The sequence below is a fragment of the Leopardus geoffroyi genome, chromosome B1, assembly GCF_018350155.1.
Source record: "Leopardus geoffroyi isolate Oge1 chromosome B1, O.geoffroyi_Oge1_pat1.0, whole genome shotgun sequence".
In the NCBI taxonomy this organism is placed as follows: Eukaryota; Metazoa; Chordata; class Mammalia; order Carnivora; family Felidae; genus Leopardus; species Leopardus geoffroyi.
In genome coordinates this window covers 69,709,949-69,736,605 of record NC_059327.1, presented here as the reverse complement: position 1 = coordinate 69,736,605, position 26,657 = coordinate 69,709,949, and positions in this window count along the sequence as shown.

Below are 26,657 nucleotides of genomic sequence, written 5' to 3'. Positions count from 1 at the left end.
TTACTCAGGATAGCTGTGAAGCTATGATAAGAGACAATAAAGAAAAGAAGCAGGACCAAGATTAGGAAGTAAATTATTTACCTGTTGGGTAGTGGAACAAGCCAGATGAAGTAGGAACGTGTGATTTTAGACTGACCTCTCTTTTAGAAGTTTTCTGCAAAGAGAACAAGAAACAGGATGATTAGATGGGCATGTTAAGTCAATAATTGTGTGTGTGTGTGTGTTGCTTATTTATTTTATTTTTTAAATTAAATTAAATTAAATTAAATTAAATTAAATTAAATTTATGTTTTTTTTAGAGAGAGCACGAGTGGGAGAGGTGCAGCGGGAGAGGGAGAGAGAGAATCTTAAGCAGGCTCCATGCTCAGTGCAGAACCTGATGCAGGGCTTGATCTCACAACCAGGAGATCATAACCGGAGCCAAAAATCAACAGTCAGATGTTTATCTGACTGAGCCACCCAGGTGCCCTGCTTATTTCTTTTAGATGAGAAAAAACTAAATGTCTCTCTTTACCAAAAGAAGGAGAGGGGTGGGTTGATCAATAATGCTTCTACTACTGTGAGAGAATGAGATTCAGGTTGCGGTGCGACAGATGTCTATTCCACCTCAAAGTAGGAATGGTATGGCTGCAGAGGTTTAAGGTCGTGGTAAATATTTCTGAAAACACAAGAGAGTCACTCAGATATTGAATTATCAGGTATGAGATTATCTGATATTGCAGGCAGTTATCATATTATCTCTTCTAATAGCATAATGCAATAAAAAGCAGTACATATACATCTTCATGCAACTCATAGTTCGAAGTTTTAAACTCATTTATATTAGATAATTCACACTTTACCATCATTTATTATGATTTATCAAAAACTAGTACATTCTTGACTTTATACTGGAGATTACTTTTTCAGATTTTAACCAGCAGCAGGAGGCAGGGAACATTCTGTCTTGCTCATCACTATATCACTATGTTCCTGAAACATAGTGCTTACTCTGTACGTGTTGTCAATGAATGAATTCATGACCCATCACATTATTTAGGGGGATTCTTTAGTCTCCATTCTCCATGTTCTCCCATTTAGCATAAGACCCATGGTGTCTCTCCCCTCTTTTGCCCTTTCCTCTCTGAAAGAAGAGTGTCTTCAGTCTTATTAAGGAGTTTTGAAGGTCAAACCTGGCATGGGATGGCCAGTCCCTTCTGTATTCCTTTCCCATAGCAACCAGCTGTGGTTATAGGTAGGGCTACTAAATAGGTAAACAAATAAGCCCCTATTCATGAAGTTCATCTTTATCCAAAGTAAAGAACATATTTTTGTCTACATTTGCCAATTCGTTACCTTATTTCTCATTTGAGTCAGAACTTGACTGAGGAAGGTGGTATAACTTATTGACCTCTTTCAAAGTCTGCCACACATATAGTTTAGCAAAACAGTAAGGGAGCAGCTTAGTTTCATGGAGAAAAATACTTATTTCTTAATTAGGATCTAAAATAACATCTTTGATGGTCAGGCCTGCCCCTCACTTGCTATCTGACCTTAAGAAATCCACTTATACTTTGCATAATGTAGTTTACTCATTTCTAGGACGAAGATAACCCCTCCCCTACGTACTTCCCATAAACAGTGGAGACATTAACATGAAGTTTGAAGTGTGGCCCCTCCCAATCATTATACTACTTCTTGCTTTCTGAAGGTCACCATTAACCAGACTACCAACATTAGAACTTAGTTTGACATGTTTTGGACTTTATATAAGTGGAATAATAGAGAAACAGAGAAAGAGAGAGATTTAAATTAAAAAAAAAAAAAAGAAGGGACTTGGAAAAAAATTTAAAAACTGAAATGCTTATAAACATTTTTTTTAATATGATGAAGCACTATACAAATGTAAGGCATCTTTACTGTAATAACTGGCATCAGGTAGGACCAGTACCTTGATTATGTTTGTCCTGATTATTTCAACAGCCTCCACAAAAGTCTTTTCGCCCCTCTGGAACTATTTCTGTCTCTTAGTGGTCCTCAAACTCAGTGAGAAGGAGAGAGAGAATCATTAAGGGAGAAAGGTGTACCCTCAGAAGTGGAGCTTGAGACAAAATTCGTGTTCGGGTTGTTTCTTTGTGAGGAAATCCCCAGAGGGCAGGGATGAGGGAAGGAGGAAAAGACTAATGCAGAGTCATCGTCAAGAGGGTCACTGACCACAAGGAGCTGGATCTGTCTGGAACTACCTCAGAGCCCATGCAACGCTCACAATCCACCTCCTCGTGATCAGTGGGAAGGCAAGTGGATCCACACATTCCTCAAGATTCTTGAGAATACCCTCAGGAATGCTAGCACCCCCACACAACAGAAGACAAAAGGCATGTGAATTTTGAGCTTGAGACACTGTGACTTGAACCCTTCACAGAACCACCCGCCGTGACCCGAGCTGAAGGCCAAAGTGAAGCCGAGATGGTGTGAGACAGAGCAGCGGTCCAACTGGGCAGAGGGACTGTGAGTGCTATTTTTATTCTGCGGATATCATGAAACATTTAGAGATTTATTTCAGGACATAAACTGGGGGGTTTTTCATAACAGAGAATACAATATTTCATACCATAACGTAGACAACCATAACCCCAGACAGGACGCTTGCAAAAGCAAAAGTTAAAACAAAGCGTAGATGGCTGTTTCAGTTATTATATTAATTTTTGTCAAATCAATACCACTTATTTTATTAGCTTTTGATATCAGTGGTACTTGTAGGCAAATAAAAGATTTTTTAATGAAAATACAGGAGAACATCTTAACAGTTGAGGAAACTGCCCATCTTGCTGCTAATTAAACCACTGTTACTTGATGTGAGCAGTTTGCACCAACATTCATATAGATGGAGACTCATTAATACAGTCTATTTTGCTGCCACATTAGAGTTTTCGTAAAACTCTAATCTGAACAAGTGACTTTTGTCCTTAAAATCCTGAGGGCCTCACATCCTACAGCTTGCAGTTCCCTAAATGTCCCAAACTCGGGCAACTGGGTGGCTCAGTTGGTTAAGTGCACGACTCTTGGTTTCGGCTCAGGTCATGATCTCACCATTGGTGAGCTACAGCCCTGCATCAGAATCTGTGCTGCCAGCATAGAGTCTGCTTGGGATTCTCTCTCTCTCTCCCTCTCTCTGCCCCTACCCTGCTGGTTCTCTCTCTCTCTCTCTCTCTCTCTCTCTCTCTCTCTCTCTCTCAAATAAACTTTTAAAAATCGGTCAATCAGGGGCACCTGGGTGACTCCAACAGTTGAGCATCTGACTTCAGCTCAGGTCGTGATCTCTCCGTTTGTGTATTTGAGTCCCACGTCCAGCTCTGTGCTGACAGCTCAGAGCCTGGAGCCTGCTTTGGATTCTGTGCCTCCCTCTCTCTCTGCCCCTCCCTCACTCATATTCTGTCTCTCTTCCTGAAGAATAAACAAACGTTAAAAAATTTTTTTTTTGTAAAAATCAGGGAATCAATCAATACCCCGTGCTTGTTCCTGCCACTTTGCTTCACTACACATCATCCCTTGCCTGCAATGCCCACCACCCCTGCGACTCACTCTCCACTCATCCTGTAAGCCCAACACAAGCCACTCCTATAAAGCCCTCCTCACTCCCTTTGAGGGGGGTGTTCTTTCCTGGGGTTTTCATGCATCCTTTGCAAATGCCTCCAATGGAACATCTGTTTTTCACAACCGTGACGGGATAACCACTCTGAACATCAGCTGAACTTTAACTCCACCTCCAAATACGCATGTGCATTCCAGCCGGAAGTTACTCCCATCGCTGGAGCAGCCACTGCTTCTGTCTCTCTTCACCGACCCAGGGAAGGTCTATGAAATACCAATGTTTCAACTTATGCCCTAAAATATGACCCTCCTTTAATCCCCTTTAAACTAAAATGTGTTGGGGCGCCCGGGTGGTTCAGTTGGTTAAGCGTCTGACTTCGGCTGAGGTCATGATCTCATGGTTTGTGAGTTTCAGCCCCACGTAGGGCTATGTGCTGACAGCTCAGAGCCTAGAGCCTGCTTTGGATTCTGTCTCTCTCTCTCTCTCTCTCTCTCTCTCTCTCTCTCTCTCTCCCCTGCTCATGCTCTGTCTCTCTCTCTCTCTCTCTCTCCCTCTCTCCAAATAAATAAATAAATAAACTAACTAAAATGTGTTAAGGATGTACCATCTCCTTCAAATACATCATTCACTGTAGTAAAAGAATGATTTTGAAATGAAAACATTGTTCTGGTCATTGATTCTTAAGAGCAACTAACAAGAGTCAAATCCCAAATTAGCAAACTGGGGACTGCAACGGTGGCAGATGGCAGGGTGGGCGGCAGAAGGAGCACAGGATCACATGTTATTTGTAACAGGAGATAGCCTGAAAGTATTTTGGTTTATAAACTTCTCCTTACCTTTCTTCATTCACCTACTGCAAGCTTGTCCTTAACGTTCTCTCTGTAAAGCAGTACCATTAAATATTCATTGAGAGAGCTGGGGCGAAAGAAAGGCAAGGAGAAAAGGAGGAAAGGAATGTAAGAAAAATGGAGGAACAATAACAGTCCGTAGGCTTTGTGTGGCACAGGAGAAAACTTGAGCAGAGTGTCAGCAGAAGTGGCACATCAAAGAAATAGAAATATTATCTTACCTGGAGAGGAGGTCACAGCAACCAATACAAAAGTAAACAATTGTAGTACGAAAGCAAAACAGTAAGCTAAAAAGACTTGTGATCTGAATATGGGTAATTATATCTTCTCTGATCAACAAGTGCCTGATGGCCAAGTGCTATGATGCCTTGAGTCACTACAGTGACTGTGTACCATAGGCTGTGGTAAAAATACAGTATCAAAGATATAAATCCTGAAAGGGAGGAATGCATCTAAAACAGCATAATAACCCAATCATGAGCTAAATGATATTAAAAAAAAAAAGTGTATGAGAAAAGCGTGCCGGAAAAGTTATAGAAGGTACTATTAGAAAATGAAGACTTTGCTGTCCAATAGGCAAAAATGGATTTGGGAAATCCAAGCAAGGATGGTGTTATCATTGCATGATCAAGCAAAAGAAGAGGATGTAGATGGAGACCCTGAGACTTCCATGTATTTTATTGACATCAGCTGATTTTCAGAATTTTCATTTTGAGATGATGCGGACACAGAAAAAGACTGTGATCCATCCTGAAGAGGAGACTCACTAAGGGTACATGGGAACCAAAAAAAAAAAAAAAAGAATTTAATTCATAGCATCTCCCCCTATAGGAATGTTGTAATCGCTTATATTTGGATAACCATTCTTTTCAATTGTGGAGAAATGTTTTTAAAAGGTACATTCTAACTATAAAATACCATTCAAATATAGTTCGTCAAACTCAGGAAATATTTAAAATGATAAACAATAAGCAGCAATTTTTCCCTTCTAACTGTTGCAGAAAATTCTATCACTACTGACACGTTGCTGCAATGTGAGTCAAGCTGGGTCAATGAGGATGCTCGATTTAACAGAAAATGAGTTCCCTTTTTTCCTGCTTGTGACATCCAGGGCTGTTTGAAGAAAGGGGGCTCACACAGTGTCAGATTCTCTCCATTCTATCTTGTATTTGTGGGACATTAGCATATGGTATAGCATTTGGTTACCAGTCTCTGCAACAGGGGGTAGTAGACAGGCTGAAACCTGCAGTGTTTTTAAATGTCAGGTTGGAAGGATTCTTTTTCCAAAAGCCCTAAGGGAGTTATTACCTTGACAGATAATATGTGACTATCAGGCTACATTCTTCAGACAACTTTGCTTGTCAACCCCAATCTATGAAATATTGAGTCAGGCGTGTGGGAGGTGTGTTAGAATGGAAAATTACGAAGTACACCTTCCCGAGGCTTCATCCTACATCTTAAAGGCTCAGAGAGCTACTGCATGGCTCATTGGAAGGCTAACCCAGGTAGTAGGGCTGACAAGTTGTTGGGTTTATTTCTCAGTAGTCTAAAGTAACAAAGCTAGCAAAAACAAATAACTTAAAAATTTGAAAAACATTCACATATCTGATTCTCTGACCCTAGGGTTGGTACAGATCGGATGGATTTTTTTTTTCTGCCTCAATTTCTTCCCTTCTCGTGTATGATCTTCGGCAAACCTAATCTGGGGTCACCCAGAATAATACACACTCAACAAAACACAGACTGCTTCTTCTCAGCAGTCTTGAATGTTTGCTGCAGGAATAACCCTGGCTTTCAAATATTTCTCATGCTGTGCAGCTGACGAGCTAAAGGATCTTGTAAATATCTGGTCTGGATCCCCTGCCTCTAGTACACGAGGAACTTTGCCCAGTCCCTCTGCAGGTACCTGAATACTAAGCTTTTCCCTCCCAAAGCATTTACGGATAGAAATACCACAGGAGACTGAACTTAATTATTTTCTTCCTACATAACTCAGCCAATTTATCCCTCACAGAACATCACCTCAAGCATTTACAGATGCCCCTTTGGATGCCAGATCAATATCAGGCTTTTGTGGAGAACCATCGGTAAGCAGAGCCCAGGCAAAAGCAGTCTCCCCAAGCCTCTCTCAAACCTCCTTATTAAACAGCCTCGCCGCAGAGCTATGAAGGTCTTGGCTCAGCTTCCTCACGATACCTCCTAAGCAATGCTTAACGATGGAAAAAAGGTAATTCCTCTTGTCTCTTTTCCCAGCTGATATTTATCAATACCCACCCATGACAAAATAAACTTTGTTTTATTAATTTGGTTTTCAAATGTCTCCACAGAGTGCTTGCTTAAAAGTGAAGCAAGGATCTATCAGCACGAGTCACTCCACGGTACTCAGGAGGTTTAGTCATTCGTGAAAAAACTCGCATTTATAACATAAGGAACCGGATCTGAACTTTTTAGAAAGGTAACATTGAGGATAATCTTTATGAAAGCTTTACTTGCACCGCATGAATGAGATGTGCCTTGTATGGCCCAGTAATGTTGCCGTCCTGTTTAAACGAAGCATTAGACTTCCAGTTTTTGTTTTTTGCCTTTTCTTCCAAGCAATGACGATTGACTTGTGATGCAGACATATTCTCTCATTCCAACTCCAGATTAATGAAGAAGCCCCATTTTTTACAGGTACAATTGGCCCTGGTTGTATATTCTGTATAAGCTTGGGTAGCTTGTCTACTACATAAGGTCACTCAGGCGAGGGAGCGAGAGGCGACTGAAATCCGGTTTATGTTCTGCATGGGTCAGCAAGAGTCACCTTTTCAAAATCAAATAGTTGCCAGTAGGTTAGCAGCTGCCCGAAATCTAAAGCAGTGTTTGCAACCTGTAATGGTTACGGTTCCAGACAGGTGAATAGGAACAGAAACAAAATGCATGGGCTGAGGGCTGCCTGGGTGGTTCAGTCGGTTGAGTGTTTGACTTTGGTTTAGGTCATGATCTTGCAATTTGGTTTTTTTTTTGTAATTTTTTAAAATGTTTTTTGTTTATTTTTGAGACAGAGAGAAACAGAGCATGAGCAGGGGAGGGGTAGAGAGGGAGGGAGACACCGAATCTGAAGCAGGCTCCAGGCTCTGAGCTGTCAGCACAGAGCCCGACACGGGGCTCTAACTCATGGAGTGTGAGATCATGACCTGAGCTGAAGTCGGATGCTCAACTGACTGAGCCACCCAGGTGCCCCATGATCTTGCAGTTTGTGAGTTCAGCTCCACATTGATCTTGCTGCTCTCAGCACAGAGCCTGCTTCAGAACTTCTGTCCCCCTCTTTCTCTGTTCCTCCCCCAATTGTGCTCTCTTTCTCTCGAAAATAATAAATAAAAACATTAAAAAATTTTTTAATGCAGCCAGTTGGTCTCAGGGAGGCACATATATGCATATGACCCCAGACAATGCTTCTGCTTGTTTTTTAAGTAATCTCTATACCAAACGTGGGGCTCGAACTCAACAACCCCAGGATCAAGTGTTGGATGCTTTGCTGAATGAGCCAGCCAGGCACTGCAGATCTGCTTTTTTAAGAAAAATTAGAAATTGAGATATTTCTGTTGTGTGTTAACAATAATAAACACTTGGAAATGAGGTCCCGAGGAGACACATCCGAAATTTTGATCTTGCTACAAATTAGCAAGCTGAGTTTCAATTAGAGATGCAGTTGGGCGCACAGTTGCTAAGACTGGAACTTTAAAACTCACGTAAGGATGGGACTCAACAGCCTTGCTTGCCTCCAAAGTCACCATGCTCTACGCGACTCTCAACTCTACATATTTTACAGCATTCAAATCAATCTTCAAAATAGGAAAAACATTTATGGCTCTTTGACTTGTCTCTTCTGAGTCTTGGAGATAAAAACAAATTAAAGGTGTCTTCTTCCATCGACCCCACTTTACAAATTTGCAGGGAAGCTCTGGTCGTTTTGACAAAATGCAGGAACTAACTCACTCCAGTATAATTTGTAACTGGCTCAGGCGACCAACAAGGCTCAGAGAGAGGACATCTTTACCTTGGAGCTATAGAATTCCCATGCCTGGCGTGTTTGAAAGCGAAAGGCCAATATAATATTTTGACGTAAGGTGTCTTTATTTAATTCTGAAACGTGTCATTTTTCAACCAGCCTTGAAGTTTATTAACAGAATGAAAACCAGGTATAAACCCATAATTTTATAGGGTTCACTAACTCAAAGGTTTCCTATCAAATTGTTTGCAGGGAATTATTTATTAAAGAAGTTTTGTTTTTCCCTAGCACTGAAAAAGAAGAGTTCCTGCACAAGCAAACAAAAATATACAGGAGAAAAAAATAAGAATGTGTGTATTCTCTACTTCTGAGCTCTTAATTTTCTCAAGAAATGATTATTATAACAGTAAAATTACAGAGCTGTTGAGTTGCTATAGTTGAATGGAGCATAATATGTGAATTTAGAAAGATAACTGGGTAAGACATGATAGATACATGTCGCTCCAGTATGAGACATATAGTAAAACTAACACCTGGTAGATCCCTACCTTTATTTTCATATATCTATTTTTATATTTAAATTATTATAAAATACTAAACTCATATAAACTGTTACCTACAATGTTGACCGATGGCTTACAGAGCCAACAATGAGCATAAACTCAAACTAGAAGCAATAGGGGCGCCTGGGTGGCTCAGTCGGTTAAGCGTCCGACTTCAGCTCAGGTCACGATCTCGTGGTCTGTGAGTTCGAGCCCCACGTCGGGCTCTGGGCTGATGGCTCAGAGCCTGGAGCCTGCTTCCGATTCTGTGTCTCCCTCTCTCTCTGCCCCTCCCGTTCATGCTCTGTCTCTCTCTGTCTCAAAAATAAATAAACGTTAAAAAAAATTAAAAAAAAAAAACTAGAAGCAATACTTGACTATCTGACTTTCTACATGGTTCCCATATTTAGATGACAATCTTTTTAACACTGTAGGCTAAGTGAGCATACATGACATTAGCAAACTGACTGACTATAATCAACAGTGAATCAATGTTTGAGGTAGGGGACTTTGGAATGAGAACTAATCTGGCAAGTTTCCTTCTCTCCCTCCTTCCTCTCTTTCCTCCCTCCTTCCCTCAGTGAGATGTGTTCCTGGAAGTTGGTTTCCACTTCATCAGAGCTCTGCAAAGGAGAGCCTGCTGATCTCTGCACAATGAATAAGACACCTGGACCCTCACGGACAGAACAGAATACACGCTGGTATAGACAATGGCACAATGGTATATACTGGAAGCAGGAGCGAACAACTAAATAAAGATGCAGCTACACTCTAATTAGTATATGACAATGTAACAGGTGGCATTTCCCACTCCAGACTTCGTGCCTCGTTTCCCTGTTAGTACTTCTGACTTGTTAGCATCAGGACACACTCAAATTTCTGTCCCTCTCTAGCAGTTAGTAGCTTCAATTACTATTTTAGATGCATTTTATAAATTTGAGGTCATTTTTGCCCGTTTCAAAACGTCCAGGTCTCCCAAAAGCCCATAGGAGGGAAGAGTAAAAATATAATATACTTTTAAACCATTTATGTTTACAAAGATTTCTGAATAAATATTTGTATATTCCTTAATTTGATAGTAATGACAGTAGTGGTGGGGGAGAGTGATTATGAAAATGTCCTTTTCAGGAAATCATTTCACTGTAGTAAACCATGAATAAAAACCTATTACTGTTTCTCATTTTGGAGTATGAAGCCTAATGTGCAGCTAGAGTGAAATTGGAATGTTTTGCTAATGTACAATAAAAAATAAAAATGCCCCTTATTATAGTAATGAGAAAGACAACTGCATCTCCCTAAACAACAATGCATGGCTATTTCCTGTGTGTACAGCTCTTCAAACACATTTCTAGCAGATATTATGTATCTGTCATCCTATGGCTGAAAAGTCTTACCTTGAAAGTTATTAAAAGTGTCCTTTCAAACTTCAGAAAAGGAAAAGAATAGGAGGGAAAAAAGAGAAAAATGAGAAAATGAGAATTTAAAAATAGAAAGGAAGGAATTTGTGTCATATTTTGGCACACCCCTAGGCATGGGCCAGTTAAAAATTGGAGAGGCTCTAAAAGGTTCAGAAACAAGGAGTTTGATCCAAGCCCACAAAAGAAACAGTAATTAGTAGATCTAAAGTAGATCACAAGCGATGAAAATTTCAAAACATAAAGTAGAAGTGTCTCCTTAGGTTGGGCATGGTGATGGTGATTCCATACACAGGGAATTTGGGAAAATCTAAGCAAGCAAGTGATTGCAATCAGAGATGCTTGCCCACTGGTAAGCTGGTTGGGATTCAGTAATAGGCCTCTGGTCTCTATGAAGGAGACTGGAAAGCAACACATTTCTTAGAGGCATATAAGTACCAGGCAGATTATCAAAACAAGTATTGACTGAGGGTGCCTGGGTGGCTCAGTCAAGTAAGTGTCCAACTTTGGCTCAGGTCTTGATATCATGGTTTATGGATTTGAGCCCTCTCTCTCTCCACCCCTCCCCTGCTCCTGCTCTCTCTCTCTCTCTTTCTCTCAAAAATAAACAAACATTAATACATTAAAAAAAACACAGGTATTGACTTATGCTGATACATACAGAGGGGAATAGATTTGGGAGACTTCCATTATTGAGATAGAGTTCATTATAAAGTATTAAGGTATTTATATCAGCTTACTCCAAAAAACATTATTAAATTGATAATAAGGGAATAGGATGACTTAATCTATAAGGGCAAAAGAATGGGAGTATAAAACACAGTAGCTAATATAAATCAGCAGATTTTAGAGAGATTGAAAGTGCATAATAAATCCATACATTTCTCTAGCATCTGTCATGTGTGCAGGCACATTTATACATGCTTTCATTATTGTAGTAGCCCTATGGGTTAGGTACTGTTATTTTCCACAATTTACAGGTGAGGAAGGCCCTGAAAGGTGAAAGAATTTACTTAGATCTTACGCTTAATAAGTGGCAGAGTTAGGGCTTGAAGCAAGGCAGTTTATCTCCAGAGCCCGGACACCTAAATGCTATTTGCTCTATTGCTCAGAGTAGTAAATGACATAGAAGAATATAGAACGTTCCAACCTACGTGGCTGCCTGGGAAGAAAATAGGAAAAGTTAATTTGGTTTGAGGCACAAAATCTCAGAAAGACTCAGAAGTTGAAGACATGTATTTTTGAATGCATTTTTGAAAGGGGTAGGGAGAGGAGTCTCTAAGAGACAGGGAGGAGCTGAGAGCTGGAGGATTGGTTAAGACCACTGCCTCTCTGTACAGGAAGCAATCGCTCTGAAACCTAGAAGCACAGTCCAGGGAGAGTTGATGTGCTTTATCACACACTGGGAATTAAGGAAAGTCTACAAACGGGATGATGTGATTCTTAGCCTTCTTCACACACTAGCTTGCAGAATGTGACAACCAGGCAAAAGACCAGATGAAGAAAATGGAAAGATCAAGAAAGAGAGACAAATATTCATAGGTGGAGGTGGATTGCCCTCCAGTATGCCGTAATGGTTAAGCCCCACTTGTGCACCAAAGCTTCCATTTACTCTTTAATATGAATGTACAACCAATGAGGAACTCAGAAACATTTTATAACATTAAAGATAGAAATCAAATAGGAAAAAAAATTTTTTAAGAGAAAAGGAAAAAACGACAATCTCAAAGGAAAGGGACACAATGTGGGGTAGGGAACAGATGAAATTTTCAGAAACCCTACAATTAATATTCTCAGAAACATTAGAGAAAAATATTGTTTTCATGACAGCAGAACCTAAGAATAGACTGAGATTTTAAGCAGGAAATAGCTCAGCTGGGAAGAGAAGCAGACTGTGGAGAAGGGAAATGGGCAGGGTTTTATGACAAAAATCTGGATAAAGGGTGAAGGGCCACTAATGACTGTCAGAAAAGGAATCTCCACTCCAAAGTCTAGTATCTTTTGTGAGAATATGGGTCTTCCACTTGTTGACCCCTAAGTCTGTAAAATCTATAGATATTTTTCTGATGCTATTTTTGCAAGGAAAAGAAAAGGGTAGTACTAATAATCACTTGAGACACAGAAATGCTATGTGTCAGGGTGAAGGTAGAAACCATAGTTCTAGCACCATGTATTAACAGAAGGAGCACAGCCAAGGCTATCACATCACAACTCTACTTTGGCATGTGGCTTTCACTCCCTAAATTTCAGTGTCCTCATTTGTAAAATGGGAAGAATATCATGTACCACATTGAATAGATTATATGAAATAATCAGAAAATTCAAAATGCTTTGCATATTCTGGATGTATAAGAAAGATAATCTCTCCTCCATAAGTACTCTATATAGCAGCAGACCAAAATATGACAAATGGCCATTTCCTCACTTATTCGTAAATTCACTCATTGATCCAGCATGCATTACTGAGTGCCAGACATTCTTCTAGATTTTGAGGACACAGTGGTGTGTGGATGAATCTGAAATCTGCCTTTGTGGAGTTTACCTTCCACTGGACAGGAAGAGAACAAGACAATCAGCAAGATACATAGTATGTCAAACCCTGCTGAGTGCTTTGGAGTGAAATACAGCAGGAAGCAGGGATAGGGAGTGTAGGGTGAAAAGGTTGCAATTTTAAATAACGCAGTGAGCAAAAGCCTTGCACAGAGGGAAACATTTAAGTAAAAGTTTGAAGGACAGAGAATAGCTTGGGAAAAGAATTTTAAGGCAGAAAGAAAAGTAAATGCAAATGTCCTGGGGCATGGTCTTGTCTAGTTCATTAAAGGACAGCAAGAGGTCTGTGAAACAAGAGAAGAACAAGAATAAACAAGGGTGAATAGTAAGACATAAAATCAAAAGTAAGGAAGAGAGGGATAGCTCCCATGGGCCTTAGAGAGGATTGTAAAAACATTGGCTTCCATTCTACATGAGAAGGGAAGACAAAGGAGGGTTCAGAGCAGAGGAGTCAATAATCTGAGTTTGTTGTTAAGAAGGATCACCCTGGGAAATCTATTAGAACAGACTACAGAGGGATGCAGAGGTGAAGCAGGAAAACTAGTTAGCAGTTTACTGCAATAATTCAGGTGAGAAATGAGTGTGGCTCGCTGGTGATGGAGGTAATGAGGAATAGTTGGATCATGCATACATTTAAAAGGTAGAGCCAAAAGGACTCCTGACTTCATGTGAGGAATGAAACTAAGTAGTCAAAGATAGCACTAAGGGTTGGGGACTGAGCCACTGAGAATATTAGAGTTGCTATCAATTAAGATGAGACAGACCTTTATCAGAACGGGTTTGGAAAGTGAGGTGAAATCAGGAACAAAACTTTGCACATGTTAAGCTTGAGTTGTCAATTAGAAATCCAAGTCAAGATATAAGTGGGTGGTTGAGTATACGGGTCTGGAGGTCAAAGACATAAATCTGAAGTTGTCAGAATATACAATGGATTTATAGCTATGAGACCGGATGGGATCACTAAGAGAATGAGTGTAGACAGCAAAGAAGAGATGCGGGACTGTGCCTGAGAAATTCAATGTAACTATCACTAAATCAGTGGAGATAGAATCAATGTAAGACAAAATTATGGACGTTTGGTCCCATGAATAAACAGAAAAAAAACCTAGAACAGTGAGTGCATTGAGCTATTTGCCTAGGTTGAATGAGCAATTAATATTATTGAATAAGCAAATAAAACCAGACTGCAGAGAGTAAAATAGAGATAAACAAAATCAAGTTGAGATGGAGAGATATAATTTGCTTGACAGTTTTTCAATTCCTACTTAACCCAGCTGTACTTTATAACCTACACTTTTATGGTTCCTTCATATCCTTCTAGTTAAATCCCTTATTATCTGAGTTAGTTTGCATGGTCTTCTCCTTATCAACAAATTACCCCTGACAACAAACTTCTTTCCTTGCTGTACCCCCAAAACCCTTCATTCCACCTACAGCACCTAGAAAGGTGTAAGCCTGATACTATGCAGTGTAATTTCCCCCAAGGTATAGCTAGACATCTGACCCAAGAGAAATCATGGGGGTTATGCCAAATACTCTGTCTTTAGAAAAATTAAATAAAGGTCAAGAAATACAAATTAAGGGTCACAATTCATGTGACCTATAAACTCATGTAGAACCAGGGCGGGAATAAACCAAAATGAGCCAGAAGCAAATGCAATCATAGGTTCTGGGGAGCAGAGAAGTCCTTTATGAGCACAGAAACTGAGCAAGCATACAGAAGTTAGACAGGTGGCAGAGATATACAGAAAGAAGCATTGATAAGCCTTCACGACTTGAGCCTATGGAGCGATAAAGGAATACACTTGGACCCTGCCTCCAGCCTCAGCCTCGCAGAGCTGACTGTCCTTTGTGTTTTGTCCTGGTACAGTCATACAGTCATGACACTTTTTTTTTTTTCCAATAAATCTTTGTAAGGGTTGCTGTTGCTTTCAATTATAGCCTTGACTAGGCTGAGGAGCACTGCAGAAGCTTCAGAAGCTTGGACTTGAAGGACAATTTTTTTAAGTATGATTTTTTTTTTGCATTTGGAAGGGGAAAGAAAGGACTAGCAATAATAATTAAAGTTATCATCAATTGAATACTTGCAATGTGTGTCAAGTATTTATAAAAATTCTCTCATTTAGTTCTGACCACATCCCCATGGAAGAAGTGTAATCATCTCATCCCCACAGAATAGGTCTTCATTTTACAGATGAGAAGTGGAGAAGTTTAATGAATCCCTAGATCATACAGTTAATAACTGGTGTAGTCCAGGGTGACTTCTGGCCTATCACACTCAAAAGTTCTCTTAAACATTCTGCTATAAATGTTTCCAATTTGGGAAAATGACAACAATAAAAAAAGTAAGAATCAGAAATTCATAATGCTTATGGGATATCCAGTGATACAGTTGGCCTAATCATACGAGAGGTTATCTGTGAGCTGGGAAGCAGTGGAGAATAAGGTTGAGTATGCAAGTGCCAAGCTCTGTCATACTATAGGGTGCCATGAAAACTCAGCAGGTGAATTTTCATTTTATATTGCATGCAATTTTGCAGAGCTATTTTAAGTTATTAAGTAAAGAGATAATTGGCACTATTAAAGTAAATTTTTTAAAGTCTTGAATGGCTGCAATAAACATTATACCTTATCAGAAAAAGAGGCTAAAAGCCCATGAAGCTATGTTTATATCTCCACCTTTGACTTTACCTCTAAGCTTTAGAATTAATTAAATTTAGCATCACCATTTAAATGTATCACGGCTATCTTAAATATAAAAATGTTACTACCATCCATCTAGGTCCTCAAAGCTGGGAATTACACCTGATTCTTCTTTTCTACTCCACCCTCCATTTCCATGCCAAAAGAAACTCCTGTCGACTCCGATTTCAAATAATTCAGAAACTCAAGACGTCTTTCTTTATTGCTACCACACTAGTCCAAGCCACAATGGTCATTCACCTACATCACTGCACTAGCCTCTATGGTGAATATTTGTCACTTTATTAGCTGTCAAGCATGAGAATCTTTTCTTACATTTAAGGAATATTTGATGCAAAACTTGCTTCCTGCTGTAGAAGCTGAAATCACAGGACATACATTTCCCCAGAATTTCTTCTTGCAGAACTTTAGCGAACTAGAGACAACCACCCAAGATCTTGAGTCTGAAGCCAGTGACCCCCAGAAGTGGAGCATACAACATGTGCCGAGGAGTCTACATCCCAAGTCTGGATACTACAGGGCCTCCAGGTGTTCATAGCTGAGTGAGAAGCCTCCACTGAAGCCCTATTAACCAGATAACCAGATGGGATTCTGGTTGTGTTTCTGCCTATTTCTTCAACCTCCTGGGTGATTCTCAGGCTAACCAGCATGCTGACTAAAAAATCACTTTCCGTTTAAACCAGCCAAAGCTGTTTTGTTTTTATTTTTGCTTATGTATTTATTTTTTTGCTTGCAACCAGAGACTCATTGAATAAAGCTCTATAATTTGTATCCATTCTTCACAGAGGAACCCAAATGTCTGTATTAAATCTGATCTTGTCATTCCCTCAGTTCTGTCAACCAATGGATTTCCATGTCACTTAAAATCAGTGAAAACTCCTCAAATGAAATCATATTGGGCCTACCTGATCTATGTGATTCTACCCATAACCTACTTTTTGCCACGCTGCCTTTTGTTTTCTATATACCAACCAGACTGGCTGGCTTTCTTTATACCTCAGACATAAAGGATGTGTTCCCTCCACAAGGTTCTAGCACTCACCCTTCATTCTAGATGAAAGCTCCACCCACAAATGTTCACATACTCAGCTCTTTCTGAAACAGGCCTTTTCTGAATATCCAATTCAATTAGCCTCCCTCCAACCGACTCACACTCAGGAAAATGGCTCACATTTCCTTCTTAACATCTATTATATTGGAAACTATCTTGTTTGATTCGTTGACTTAGTCCTATCTGCTCTTCCCCTGCATACACACATACGTAAGCTTAAAGAGTGAAGGTTTTGTCCCCTTCTATATTGCAGACCCTAGAACAGTGTCTGGAACATAGGGACTTTATTAATAAAATGTAAATCTGAAAGAAGTTTTTAAATCAAAAGCAAAAACAGCAAACATCTGTTGTCAAAAATAAATTCTTCAGTATTTATTATTTGCAAGGGGGTAAGCTAATGAGTAGAATAAGAAATGTTTCTGAATAACTCAGAAGAACCAGGATAATGGTGCCATTATTTTTTTTAATGGATATTTTGAAGCCCCCAAATTCTTGGTGTGAACACAATACTCTAAAATTTTATTTAAGTGTATTACTTATCATAACACATTGTATCTGTAAGGGTAGCCATAGGAAAACTCTGATGAGGAAAAACATTAGAAATGTACACAACATAAAGAATTTCAGATTGTCAATGAAAAGAAGAAAGGGCCCAAATAAATAAGGGCCTAAATAAAGGGCCCAAATCCCTAGAGAAATTTACAATGATGGATCTAAAGGAAAGTTGTACAATTCCAAGTAAGCTTTTCTTGCTGTCCTTACCTAAATGCAATTACTGAATTAAATAGACATATTTGTGCACATATGATTAGTCACCCAAGCAAAAACGGTTGGAGAAAACCTCTGTATTCCCTGGAAGAGGATGAGAAAGGAGGTGGGGTGAGGAGATGTGTGGGGGAGAGTGGAAGGAGGAGGAAGACAAGGAGAGAGACAGAGAGGGAGAGAAAAGGAGAGAACTCTGTTGCTGCTCTGCTAGTAAACCCAGGATCACAACACTGAATCTCTTCCTCCTCATTCTCTCTCTCTACTGTAATACTTCTTTTCCTCTGTAGTAAGCAGCATCATTTCCCTGTATTTCTATTTGAGCTCAAAACTCAAGAAAACTTTTTTTTTCCTAACTGGTTCTTGTTTCCCACACAACAGAACAAACTGTGCATCTTATAATATAAAAGAATAAATATTCGACTCAACGTAATGGAATAGAGAGAAACCACTATCTTACTTATGTAAGCGATTTACTTGATAAATTTGAATTATTGCTTGAGTTGCAGATGTTCAATCAGTACTGCAGAGATACCATATGTCAGCTTCCATTCTGGGTTCTTTAGGTGATCAAATATGGAGTAAAATAAGTAAAATTAACAGCTTATGAATTTAAACATAATTAATATCTCATCTCCTAAGACGGACCAATGATATACACTAGCAGCTTAGCATTAATAGCGAAAGTGAAAAAAAAGTAATTTCCAGGATTTATCACAACAGAATTGTGCAAGCCAGTGTCCAGATTTATGAAATGATTTCTTCTGTCCTTTATTTATGAACCAAATTTAAAATGGATGAAGGAATTGCTTGGTAGAGGTGGGGTGGAGGTATATTTGAACTTCTTTTCTTGTACTATCTGCCCCTAAGCAAGTAGAATGAAATAAGCTTCCTACAATAGGGGGATAAACAGATCCATCTAGCATATGCAACTTACTGACAACAAATCAATATGCTTTTTGGATTCAGGTCTGACAAAACCTAATAGCAAACAAGAGATAATATTTTCCTGAAACAATTCTATACAGCAGTGCAAAAGATCTCTATCAAGCTTTCCTTTCTAAATACAATTCATATCCTACCTCTTTCAAAACTGCTGACACTCTGCAGATGACTTCTGATATAATCTCTATAAGCTCCAAATAGCTTAAATTTACTCATGTATTACCAAAAAAGAAGTGCCAGGAATGCTTTAGAAAGCTCTGCATGGAATTGTAGCAGCGAACATAGATTTTTAAAGATCCCTGCATCAGTGTTTATTTATATAATTCTTATTTGAAAGAATAGCATTCAAAAATCCCTATGCATAATAACTATAAGTGCTGGAGTTTTCTGTTATAGTCAAAAGAAGATATTTTATGCCAAATATATGCATTTGTAGTTAAATTGCACGTAGACTTATGGTGTCGAAATACATGATTGTAACTAACATTCTGTTTTTCTCTGCCAATGAGGAGAAACTTGCAAAAATCTCCTTGCTAAGTATGAAGGAAATGGATCATGGTGCTATTTGTTAAGTTTTAAAGTCCTACATTGTACAGTACAAAATATTATAAAATATGCTGTTAATATCAAACTGTCTAGAAGTTCTCAGAAAAACCCATATTTATTTTCAAATGTCCCAGAAGAAAAATAACCTTAAACTTTACTGTGAATTTTTATACCACCTACATGATGGAGAAGTTCTACCATTCCCCTAGTCTAATAAAAAAAAAAAAAAAATACACCTTCGGTTGGGGGTAGAACCTAAATAGTAACTCCTTAAATTTAACTGAAAGTTTCTTTGAAACTAAGCACACATTATGTCATGGCACTCTGTTATACCCTGTGGTATATAAATGTGGTAAAGGAAATTTTTTAGTATTAAAAAGGAAATGCTTTTTTAGTCAAAAACATTATAGCTTGATATAGAAATAAAGTTGTAGCAGAAAAGTAGCATTGATAACTGGGATTATGGTATAAAAAGCATTATAACACCAATTAAAATGAAGTGAAATGTGAATGAAAACTCAAAATATATACCTTGAGGCAGAGGGAAGGAATGGTTGTCATAAGGAAGAAGTAAACTCAAGTTGTCTTTAAGCAAAGAATCTCCAAGGGTAAAGGCATGGGAGAGAAAATACATCTATAGATTAACCTGGATGAAAGAAAGATCTTGTTTCATTTAACAGATAGTTTCCCCAAGCACTTTAAGATAAATAAAGCTATCCTGGCTCCCTTCCCTATAAATTCACAAACCTTCAGAGGCAACCTGAGAAAAATTTCTATGTTCTTGGATTTATGTCTTATCTTTCCCTGTCCTTCATGCCTACTCTATTAGCCCTGACTCTTCTTGGACACAAATTCCCACCACCGTACTGGCATTGACATCTTCCTGCGGTCCAAATTAATTTGATGACTTTCTGAACTTCTTTCTTGCATTTCCCTGCCTTTCCTGCTTAGATTTTAGTCTCTCAACACTTTGAATTCTGGCACTCCTCAAATAAGAAATTTCTGCTCCCATCTTTTAGCACCAAGAAACTCTATCTGCATTTTGTCAAGACTCATGTATCTAAAGGACTCACACTTTTAAGATATGCACAACAATATTTTTATCAGTTACTACTCTCTGTGAGCATAGGATACTATTCTGGCTAGCTTATACCAAAGGAAATTTGTGGGAAGTATATTGCAAGCCCACGGCACAATAGAGTAAGCTCAAGCTTTAGCAAGAGCAATCTATTGAACATGTAACCTTCGATTTGAACACCAATGTTTTTCAGTCTATATATTACCTTGTTTAAGATTAATATCCCATAAAGGAAAAGTCTCATTTCCTAGCTTAAGGGATGTGACTTTGGATTACAGTGCCATCTAAATAGGTCCAAAGGGGACAAAGAAAATCTATAAAATGAAATTTGAATGCTACTTAGAAAGGACAAAAGGAAAGATCAGTCACTACGACTACTTCTACTAGTCCATTGGGTTTCCCAAAAGAACAGTGGCCTAACCACAGGCTGTATTATATTATATATTACAATCTTAAAATCATGTTGGTGCACTGTTTCTTCTGTGTTAGAAATGCAGTTCTATTAGGATTTCAGAACCCATTTAACTCCCCAAGTTCATTTACATACTAGGTAATCAAAAATCTTACAGCCAGAACAAGAGATTCTTGTTATAGATACAAAGACTAAACAAATCAAAATTATAATGTGTATGATTGAATTAATCTTTTAATATGAACAAAATTCTATTTTATGGGTCAGGTAGTTCCATATACTTACCACATTTAACGTTCACAAAATCTAGTGGGTATTATTAGATGTCTTGGAATGTAAGAAAACTGAGGTTAGAGATCAAAAATATTTTTAAATTCTTGACGACATCAGTACTGGAACCCATATATGTGTGCCTACAAGGGTAATATTATTCCCTGTGTAGGGAAATCAAGAACTGTGGGGACAATGTTAGTCATGGCTGTGGAAATGACTCAAAGGAAGCTAGAATATACACAGATAAGGGGACTGTTAAAAAGTTTTAAGGAAAAAAAATCTGCTTGGATATTTGAATTGAGAAACATGGAGTAGATAAGGCAGCTGATATCCACATATCCAAATGTCTATTTGACCTGGCCCCTTGCATGTCAGATTGTTATTTCAGAAATAATGTGTCAAAAATGAAACTCTTCAGCTCCTCAAACTTCTTGCTGCAATAATCTCCACTAGCTCAGTAAATGGCAACATCATCAAAATCATTGCCATTAAATATGTGTAGCTAGTTTTTATTTTGGAATTATTCTTTAAAATTTTTTTTCTTAATGTTTTTATTTATTTTTGGACAGAGAGAGACAGAGCATGAGCAGGGAAGGGGCAGAGAGAGAGGGAGACACAGAATCGGAAGCAGGCTCCAGGCTCTGAGCCATCAGCACAGAGCTCGATATGGGGCTCGGACTCACAGACTGTGAGATCATGACCTGAGCCGAAATCGGACGCTCAACTGACTGAGCCACCCAGGTGCCCCTGGAATTATTCTTTAAAAGAAAACTAAGTTCTAAGAAGCTTGTTATGTTTTCCATCTTGTTAATAATCATTTTTCCTCAGTTCCTATGCCTGACACAAAGTAGATGGTAAATAAATAACTCTCAAATTAATGAGAGGCCATGACTGATGTTTTGACTAGAATGTGTCAAACTTAGAAGTAATCAGGTGCTAGACAATAGAGAAAGCAGAGTAGAAAAAGTAGTCATGAGGATTTCCAGTTTCTCATCCATCACCACTGGAAGAAGTCACTTTGCTGTCCTAACAATTAAAAAGGTAAACAAACTGAAAAGTCAACAACTCTTTTTAGATTTGTCAAAGAAGTGACTTCATAGGCAATTTGCTCCCTCTAAAATTGGAGGTATCAACAAGAGAATAGGGAGCATTGCAACACACCAGCGCAGAAACCCTTGAGCAAAAATCTCCATGGAAACCACTGCTAAAGTAGGGAAACATGAATTGTAACTGATCAAATAATCAAGGCCTCAATGTGGACAAGTCTGAGAGATAAAAGTTCCAGGGGTACCCAGTCAATGTGTGGGGGCGGGAGGCATATATTAGTGAATTTTACCTCCAGGAGCTCAACCAGATTCTCACAGTATGTATTAGGGAAAATATCGTTGGGCTTCCTTCAGGTGGAGGAGAAAAGGAACCATTTTGAAGTATGCCAGACCACTCTGTTCCCCTTAAAATCAGCCCTCAGGAGAAACTAATTAACCAGATCCTAACCTGCTAGGTAGGGTTTTTATCAGAGCCTAACTGATCTGGGAGAAGAAAAATGCCCAATTCAAGCTGGCTTTAACCATCCTCTCTGATCTAAGGGGGAGCAGGGAAGTTCACAGTCCAAAGGTACAGACCCGCTAAAAGACTGAGACCTAATCGTAGGTCCATAGAGCACATTTCCTCCTGCACATCTTACCACCACATTACTAATAGCCTGTTTACATAAGTTCCTCCTACCCAGTATATCAAGTCTGGCAATCAAAGAAAAACTACAAGACATAGTAAAAGGCAAAAAACACAGTTTGAAAAGACAAAGTAACCATCAGAACCAGACTCCAATATGGCAGGGAGGTTGGAATTATGAGACCAGGAATTAAAGCAACTATTTTTAAGATGCATAAAGCAGACAACATGCAAAAATAGATGGACAATGTAAGAGAGATGGAAATCCTAAGAAGAACCAGAAGCAAATGTGAGAGATCAGAACCACTGTAACAAGAATGAAGAATGCCTTTAATGAGCTCATTAGGATGCTAGGAACAACTGAGAAAATAATATCTGAGCTTGAGGGTATCTCAGTAGAAACTGACAAAACTAATAAACAAAGAGGAAAATGACTGAAAACAAAACAAAACAAAATGCTGAAATATCCAAATATCCAAGACTGGTGGGACAACTACAAAAGGTGTTAATTTACGCATATTGGGATTTCCAAAAGAAGGAAGAGAGAAAAAGAGAACAGACATTTGACAGTAATGACTGAGAATTTCTCCAAAATATAGTCAGACACAAACCCACAGATCTAGAAAGCACAGAGAATAACAAGCAGGAAAATGGTAAAAAAAAAAAAAAAATATTATTTTCTGATTGGCGTGAGGTGATATCTGAGTGTGATTTTGATTTGTATTTCCCTGATGAGGAGCTACATTGAGCATCTTTTCATGTGCCTGTTGGCCATCCGGTCAGAGTGGCCAAAATGAACAAATCAGGAGACTATAGATGCTGGAGAGGATGTGGAGAAATGGGAACCCTCTTGCACTGTTGGTGGGAATGAAAACTGGTGCAGCCACTCTGGAAAACAGTGTGGAGGGTCCTCAAAAAATTAAAAATAGATCTACCCTATGACCCAGCAATAGCACTGCTAGGAATTTACCCAAGGATACAGGAGTACTGATGCACAGGGGCACTTGGACCCCAATGTTTATAGCAGCACTCTCAACAATAGCCAAATTATGGAAAGAGCCTAAATGTCCATCAACTGATGAATGGATAAAGAAATTGTGGTTTATATACACAATGGAGTACTACATGGCAATGAGAAAGAATGAAATATGGCCCTTTGTAGCAACGTGGATGGAACTGGAGAGTGTGATGCTAAGTGAAATAAGCCATACAGAGAAAGACAGATACCATATGTTTTCACTCTTATGTGGATCCTGAGAAACTTAACAGAAACCCATGGGGGAGGGGAAGGAAAAAAAAAAAAAAGAGGTTAGAGTGGGAAAGCGCCAAAGCATAAGAGACTCTTCAAAACTGAGAACAAACTGAGGGTTGATGGGGGGTGGGAGGGAGGGGAGGGTGGGTGATGGGTATTGAGGAGGACATGTTTTGGGATGAGCACTGGGTGTTGTATGGAAACCAATTTGACAATAAATTTCATATATTGAAAAAAATTATTTTCAACTACAGAAATCAAAGACAAATACTAAAAGATGCCAGGGGCAGGGAGGACACCTTACTTGTGGAGGAGCAAAGATAACAATTACATCCAACTTTTTATCAGGAACCATGCAAGCAAGACAAGACCGGAACGAAATATTTAAAGTGTTGATGAAAGAAAAAACACACACACACACACAGAACTGTGGATCTAATGTAATAATCCTTTAAAACTGAAGGAGAAATAAAGGCTTTTTCAAAGAAACAAAAATTGAAAATTTGTTGCCAGTGGACCTGCCTTATAAGAAATGTTAAAAGAAATAATAAATGTTAAAATGTTAAAAGTGGACCTGCCTTAAAAGAAATGTCTTTAGAGAAAGTTTTGACACAGGTCAAAAACTCACATCTACAAAAAGAAGAAAGAGCATCTGAGAAAGAATAAGTGAAGGTAAATAAAAACTTTTATTTTTTTATTCTTAGTTGATGTAATAGATAACAATTTGTTCAAAATAATGATAACAACAATACATTATATATTCAATCATATATATATATGACATGTATTACATATATATGCACATTATGTTCATATGTATAATATACATAATATATTCAATCATATATATGATATATTACAATCATATATGATATATTACATATGTACATTATATACATACAATATACATTATATATTCAATCATATATATATTATATATATATATACTTTTATATAAGCAAAATGAATGACAGCAATAATACAAGGGATGGGAGGGAGGAATAAGCCTTATTTTGTTATTATAAAATACATAACCTGCTAAATGGTATGGTGTTATTTGAAAGTGGACTTGGATTAATTGTAAATGTATATTGCAAACTCTAGGGCAGCTACTAAAAATGTTTTTTTTAAAAATGTATAACTGATATGCTAAGAAAGAGAAAATGGAATCATATACAACGTTCAATTAAAACTTCTGTAAAAAAGAAGATGAGTGGAAAGCAAAAATAGAATCAAAACACAGGGACAGAAAATAGAAAAGAGTAGCAAATTTGGCAGACATCAATTCAATATATGAATTCTGTGAACTCAATAGTCTAAATACACCAATTAAAAGAGATTGTCAGAATTAATCAAAAAACAAGACTCAACTATCTGTTGTCTGCAAGAAACCCATTTTAGATATAAAGACATATAAATATTGAAGTCAATGGATGTAGAAAGATAAACCATGCTAATGCCAATGAAAAGAAAGCAGGAGTAGCTATATTAATTTCAGACACAGCTGACTTCAGACCAAGGAAAGTTATTGGGAATAAAGAGTGGCATTGCGTAATGATAAAGTGTTCAATTCTCTAAGAAGACATAATAATCTTTAACATGTATTTTCTTAACAACAGAGGATAAAAATATGTGAGACAAAACTGATAGAGCTGCAAGTTGAAATCAATAAATCCACTATTATAGTTGGAAACTTCAACACTTCTCTATCAGAAGTGGACACAGCCAGCAAGCAGAAAATCAGTAAGGATATAGCTGAACTCAGTAACACAATCAATCAACTGGATATAATGGACAAATATGGACAACCTCATCCAACAATAGCAGAATACACGTTTTTCTCAAGCTCACATGGAACATTCACCAAGGTAGACCACATTCTGGGCCATATAATAACTTAAAAAGATAGATCATATAACGTCTACTGTCCATCCACAATGGAATTAAAGTAGAAATAAATAACAGAATAATAGCTGAAGAACCCCCAAATAGTTGGAGACTAATCGCTATGTTTCTAAGCAACACATGGGTGAAAAAAGAACTCAAGAGAAATTTTTAAATGTTTTTGCTAAATGAAAATGAAAACACAACCTACCAAAATTAGTGTGGTGCAGTGAAAGCAGTGCTGGTACTCCTAGCTAATACAGGAAAGCAAGAAAAGGAAACAAAGGCACACAGATTGTGGAGGAAGAAATAAAACTGTTTTGGCAAATGGCATGATTATCTATGCAGAGAATTGAAAAGAAGAGACAGAAAGTTTTCTGGAATGAATAAGTTATAGCACGATTGCAGGATTCAATGTTAATATACAAAAGTCAACTACTTTCTTATATATCGGCAACAACATATGGATATCGAAATTAAAAAACAGTATTATTTACACCCTTCCAAATGAGATAACTAGGCATAAACCTAACGAAATATGTGCAAGATCTATATGAGGAAAACTACAAAAGTCTGATGAACAAAAACAAACAAAAGAACAAAATACATGAAGCGATATTCCATGTTCTTAGACAGGAAGACTCAATACTGTAAGATACCAGTTCTTCCTAAACTGATCTATGGATTAACTGTAATCCCAATCAAAATTCCAGCAAGTTATTTTATAGATATTGGTAAACTGATTCTAAAATTTATATGGAGAGGTAGTTTTAGAAGAGACAATAATACTGGAGAAGAGCAAATTTGGAGGACTAACATTACTGGACTTTATGACTTACTACAAAGCTACAATAAGAAAGACAGTAGAGTACTGTTGGAAGAATAGGCCAATAATGAACAGAACAGAACAGAGCCCAGAAATAGACCTATATAAATAAAGTTAACTAATCTTTGACAAAGGAGTAAAGGCAATACAATGTAGACATGATAGTCTTTTCTTTTTTCTTTTTTCTTTTGTTAATATTTATTTATTGTTGAGAGAGACAGACAGAGCATGAGCAGGGGAGGGGCAGAGAGAGAGGGAGATACAGAATCCAAAGCAGGCTCCAGACTCTGAGCTGTCAGCACAGAGCCGCATGCAGAGCTTGAACACACGAAAAGTG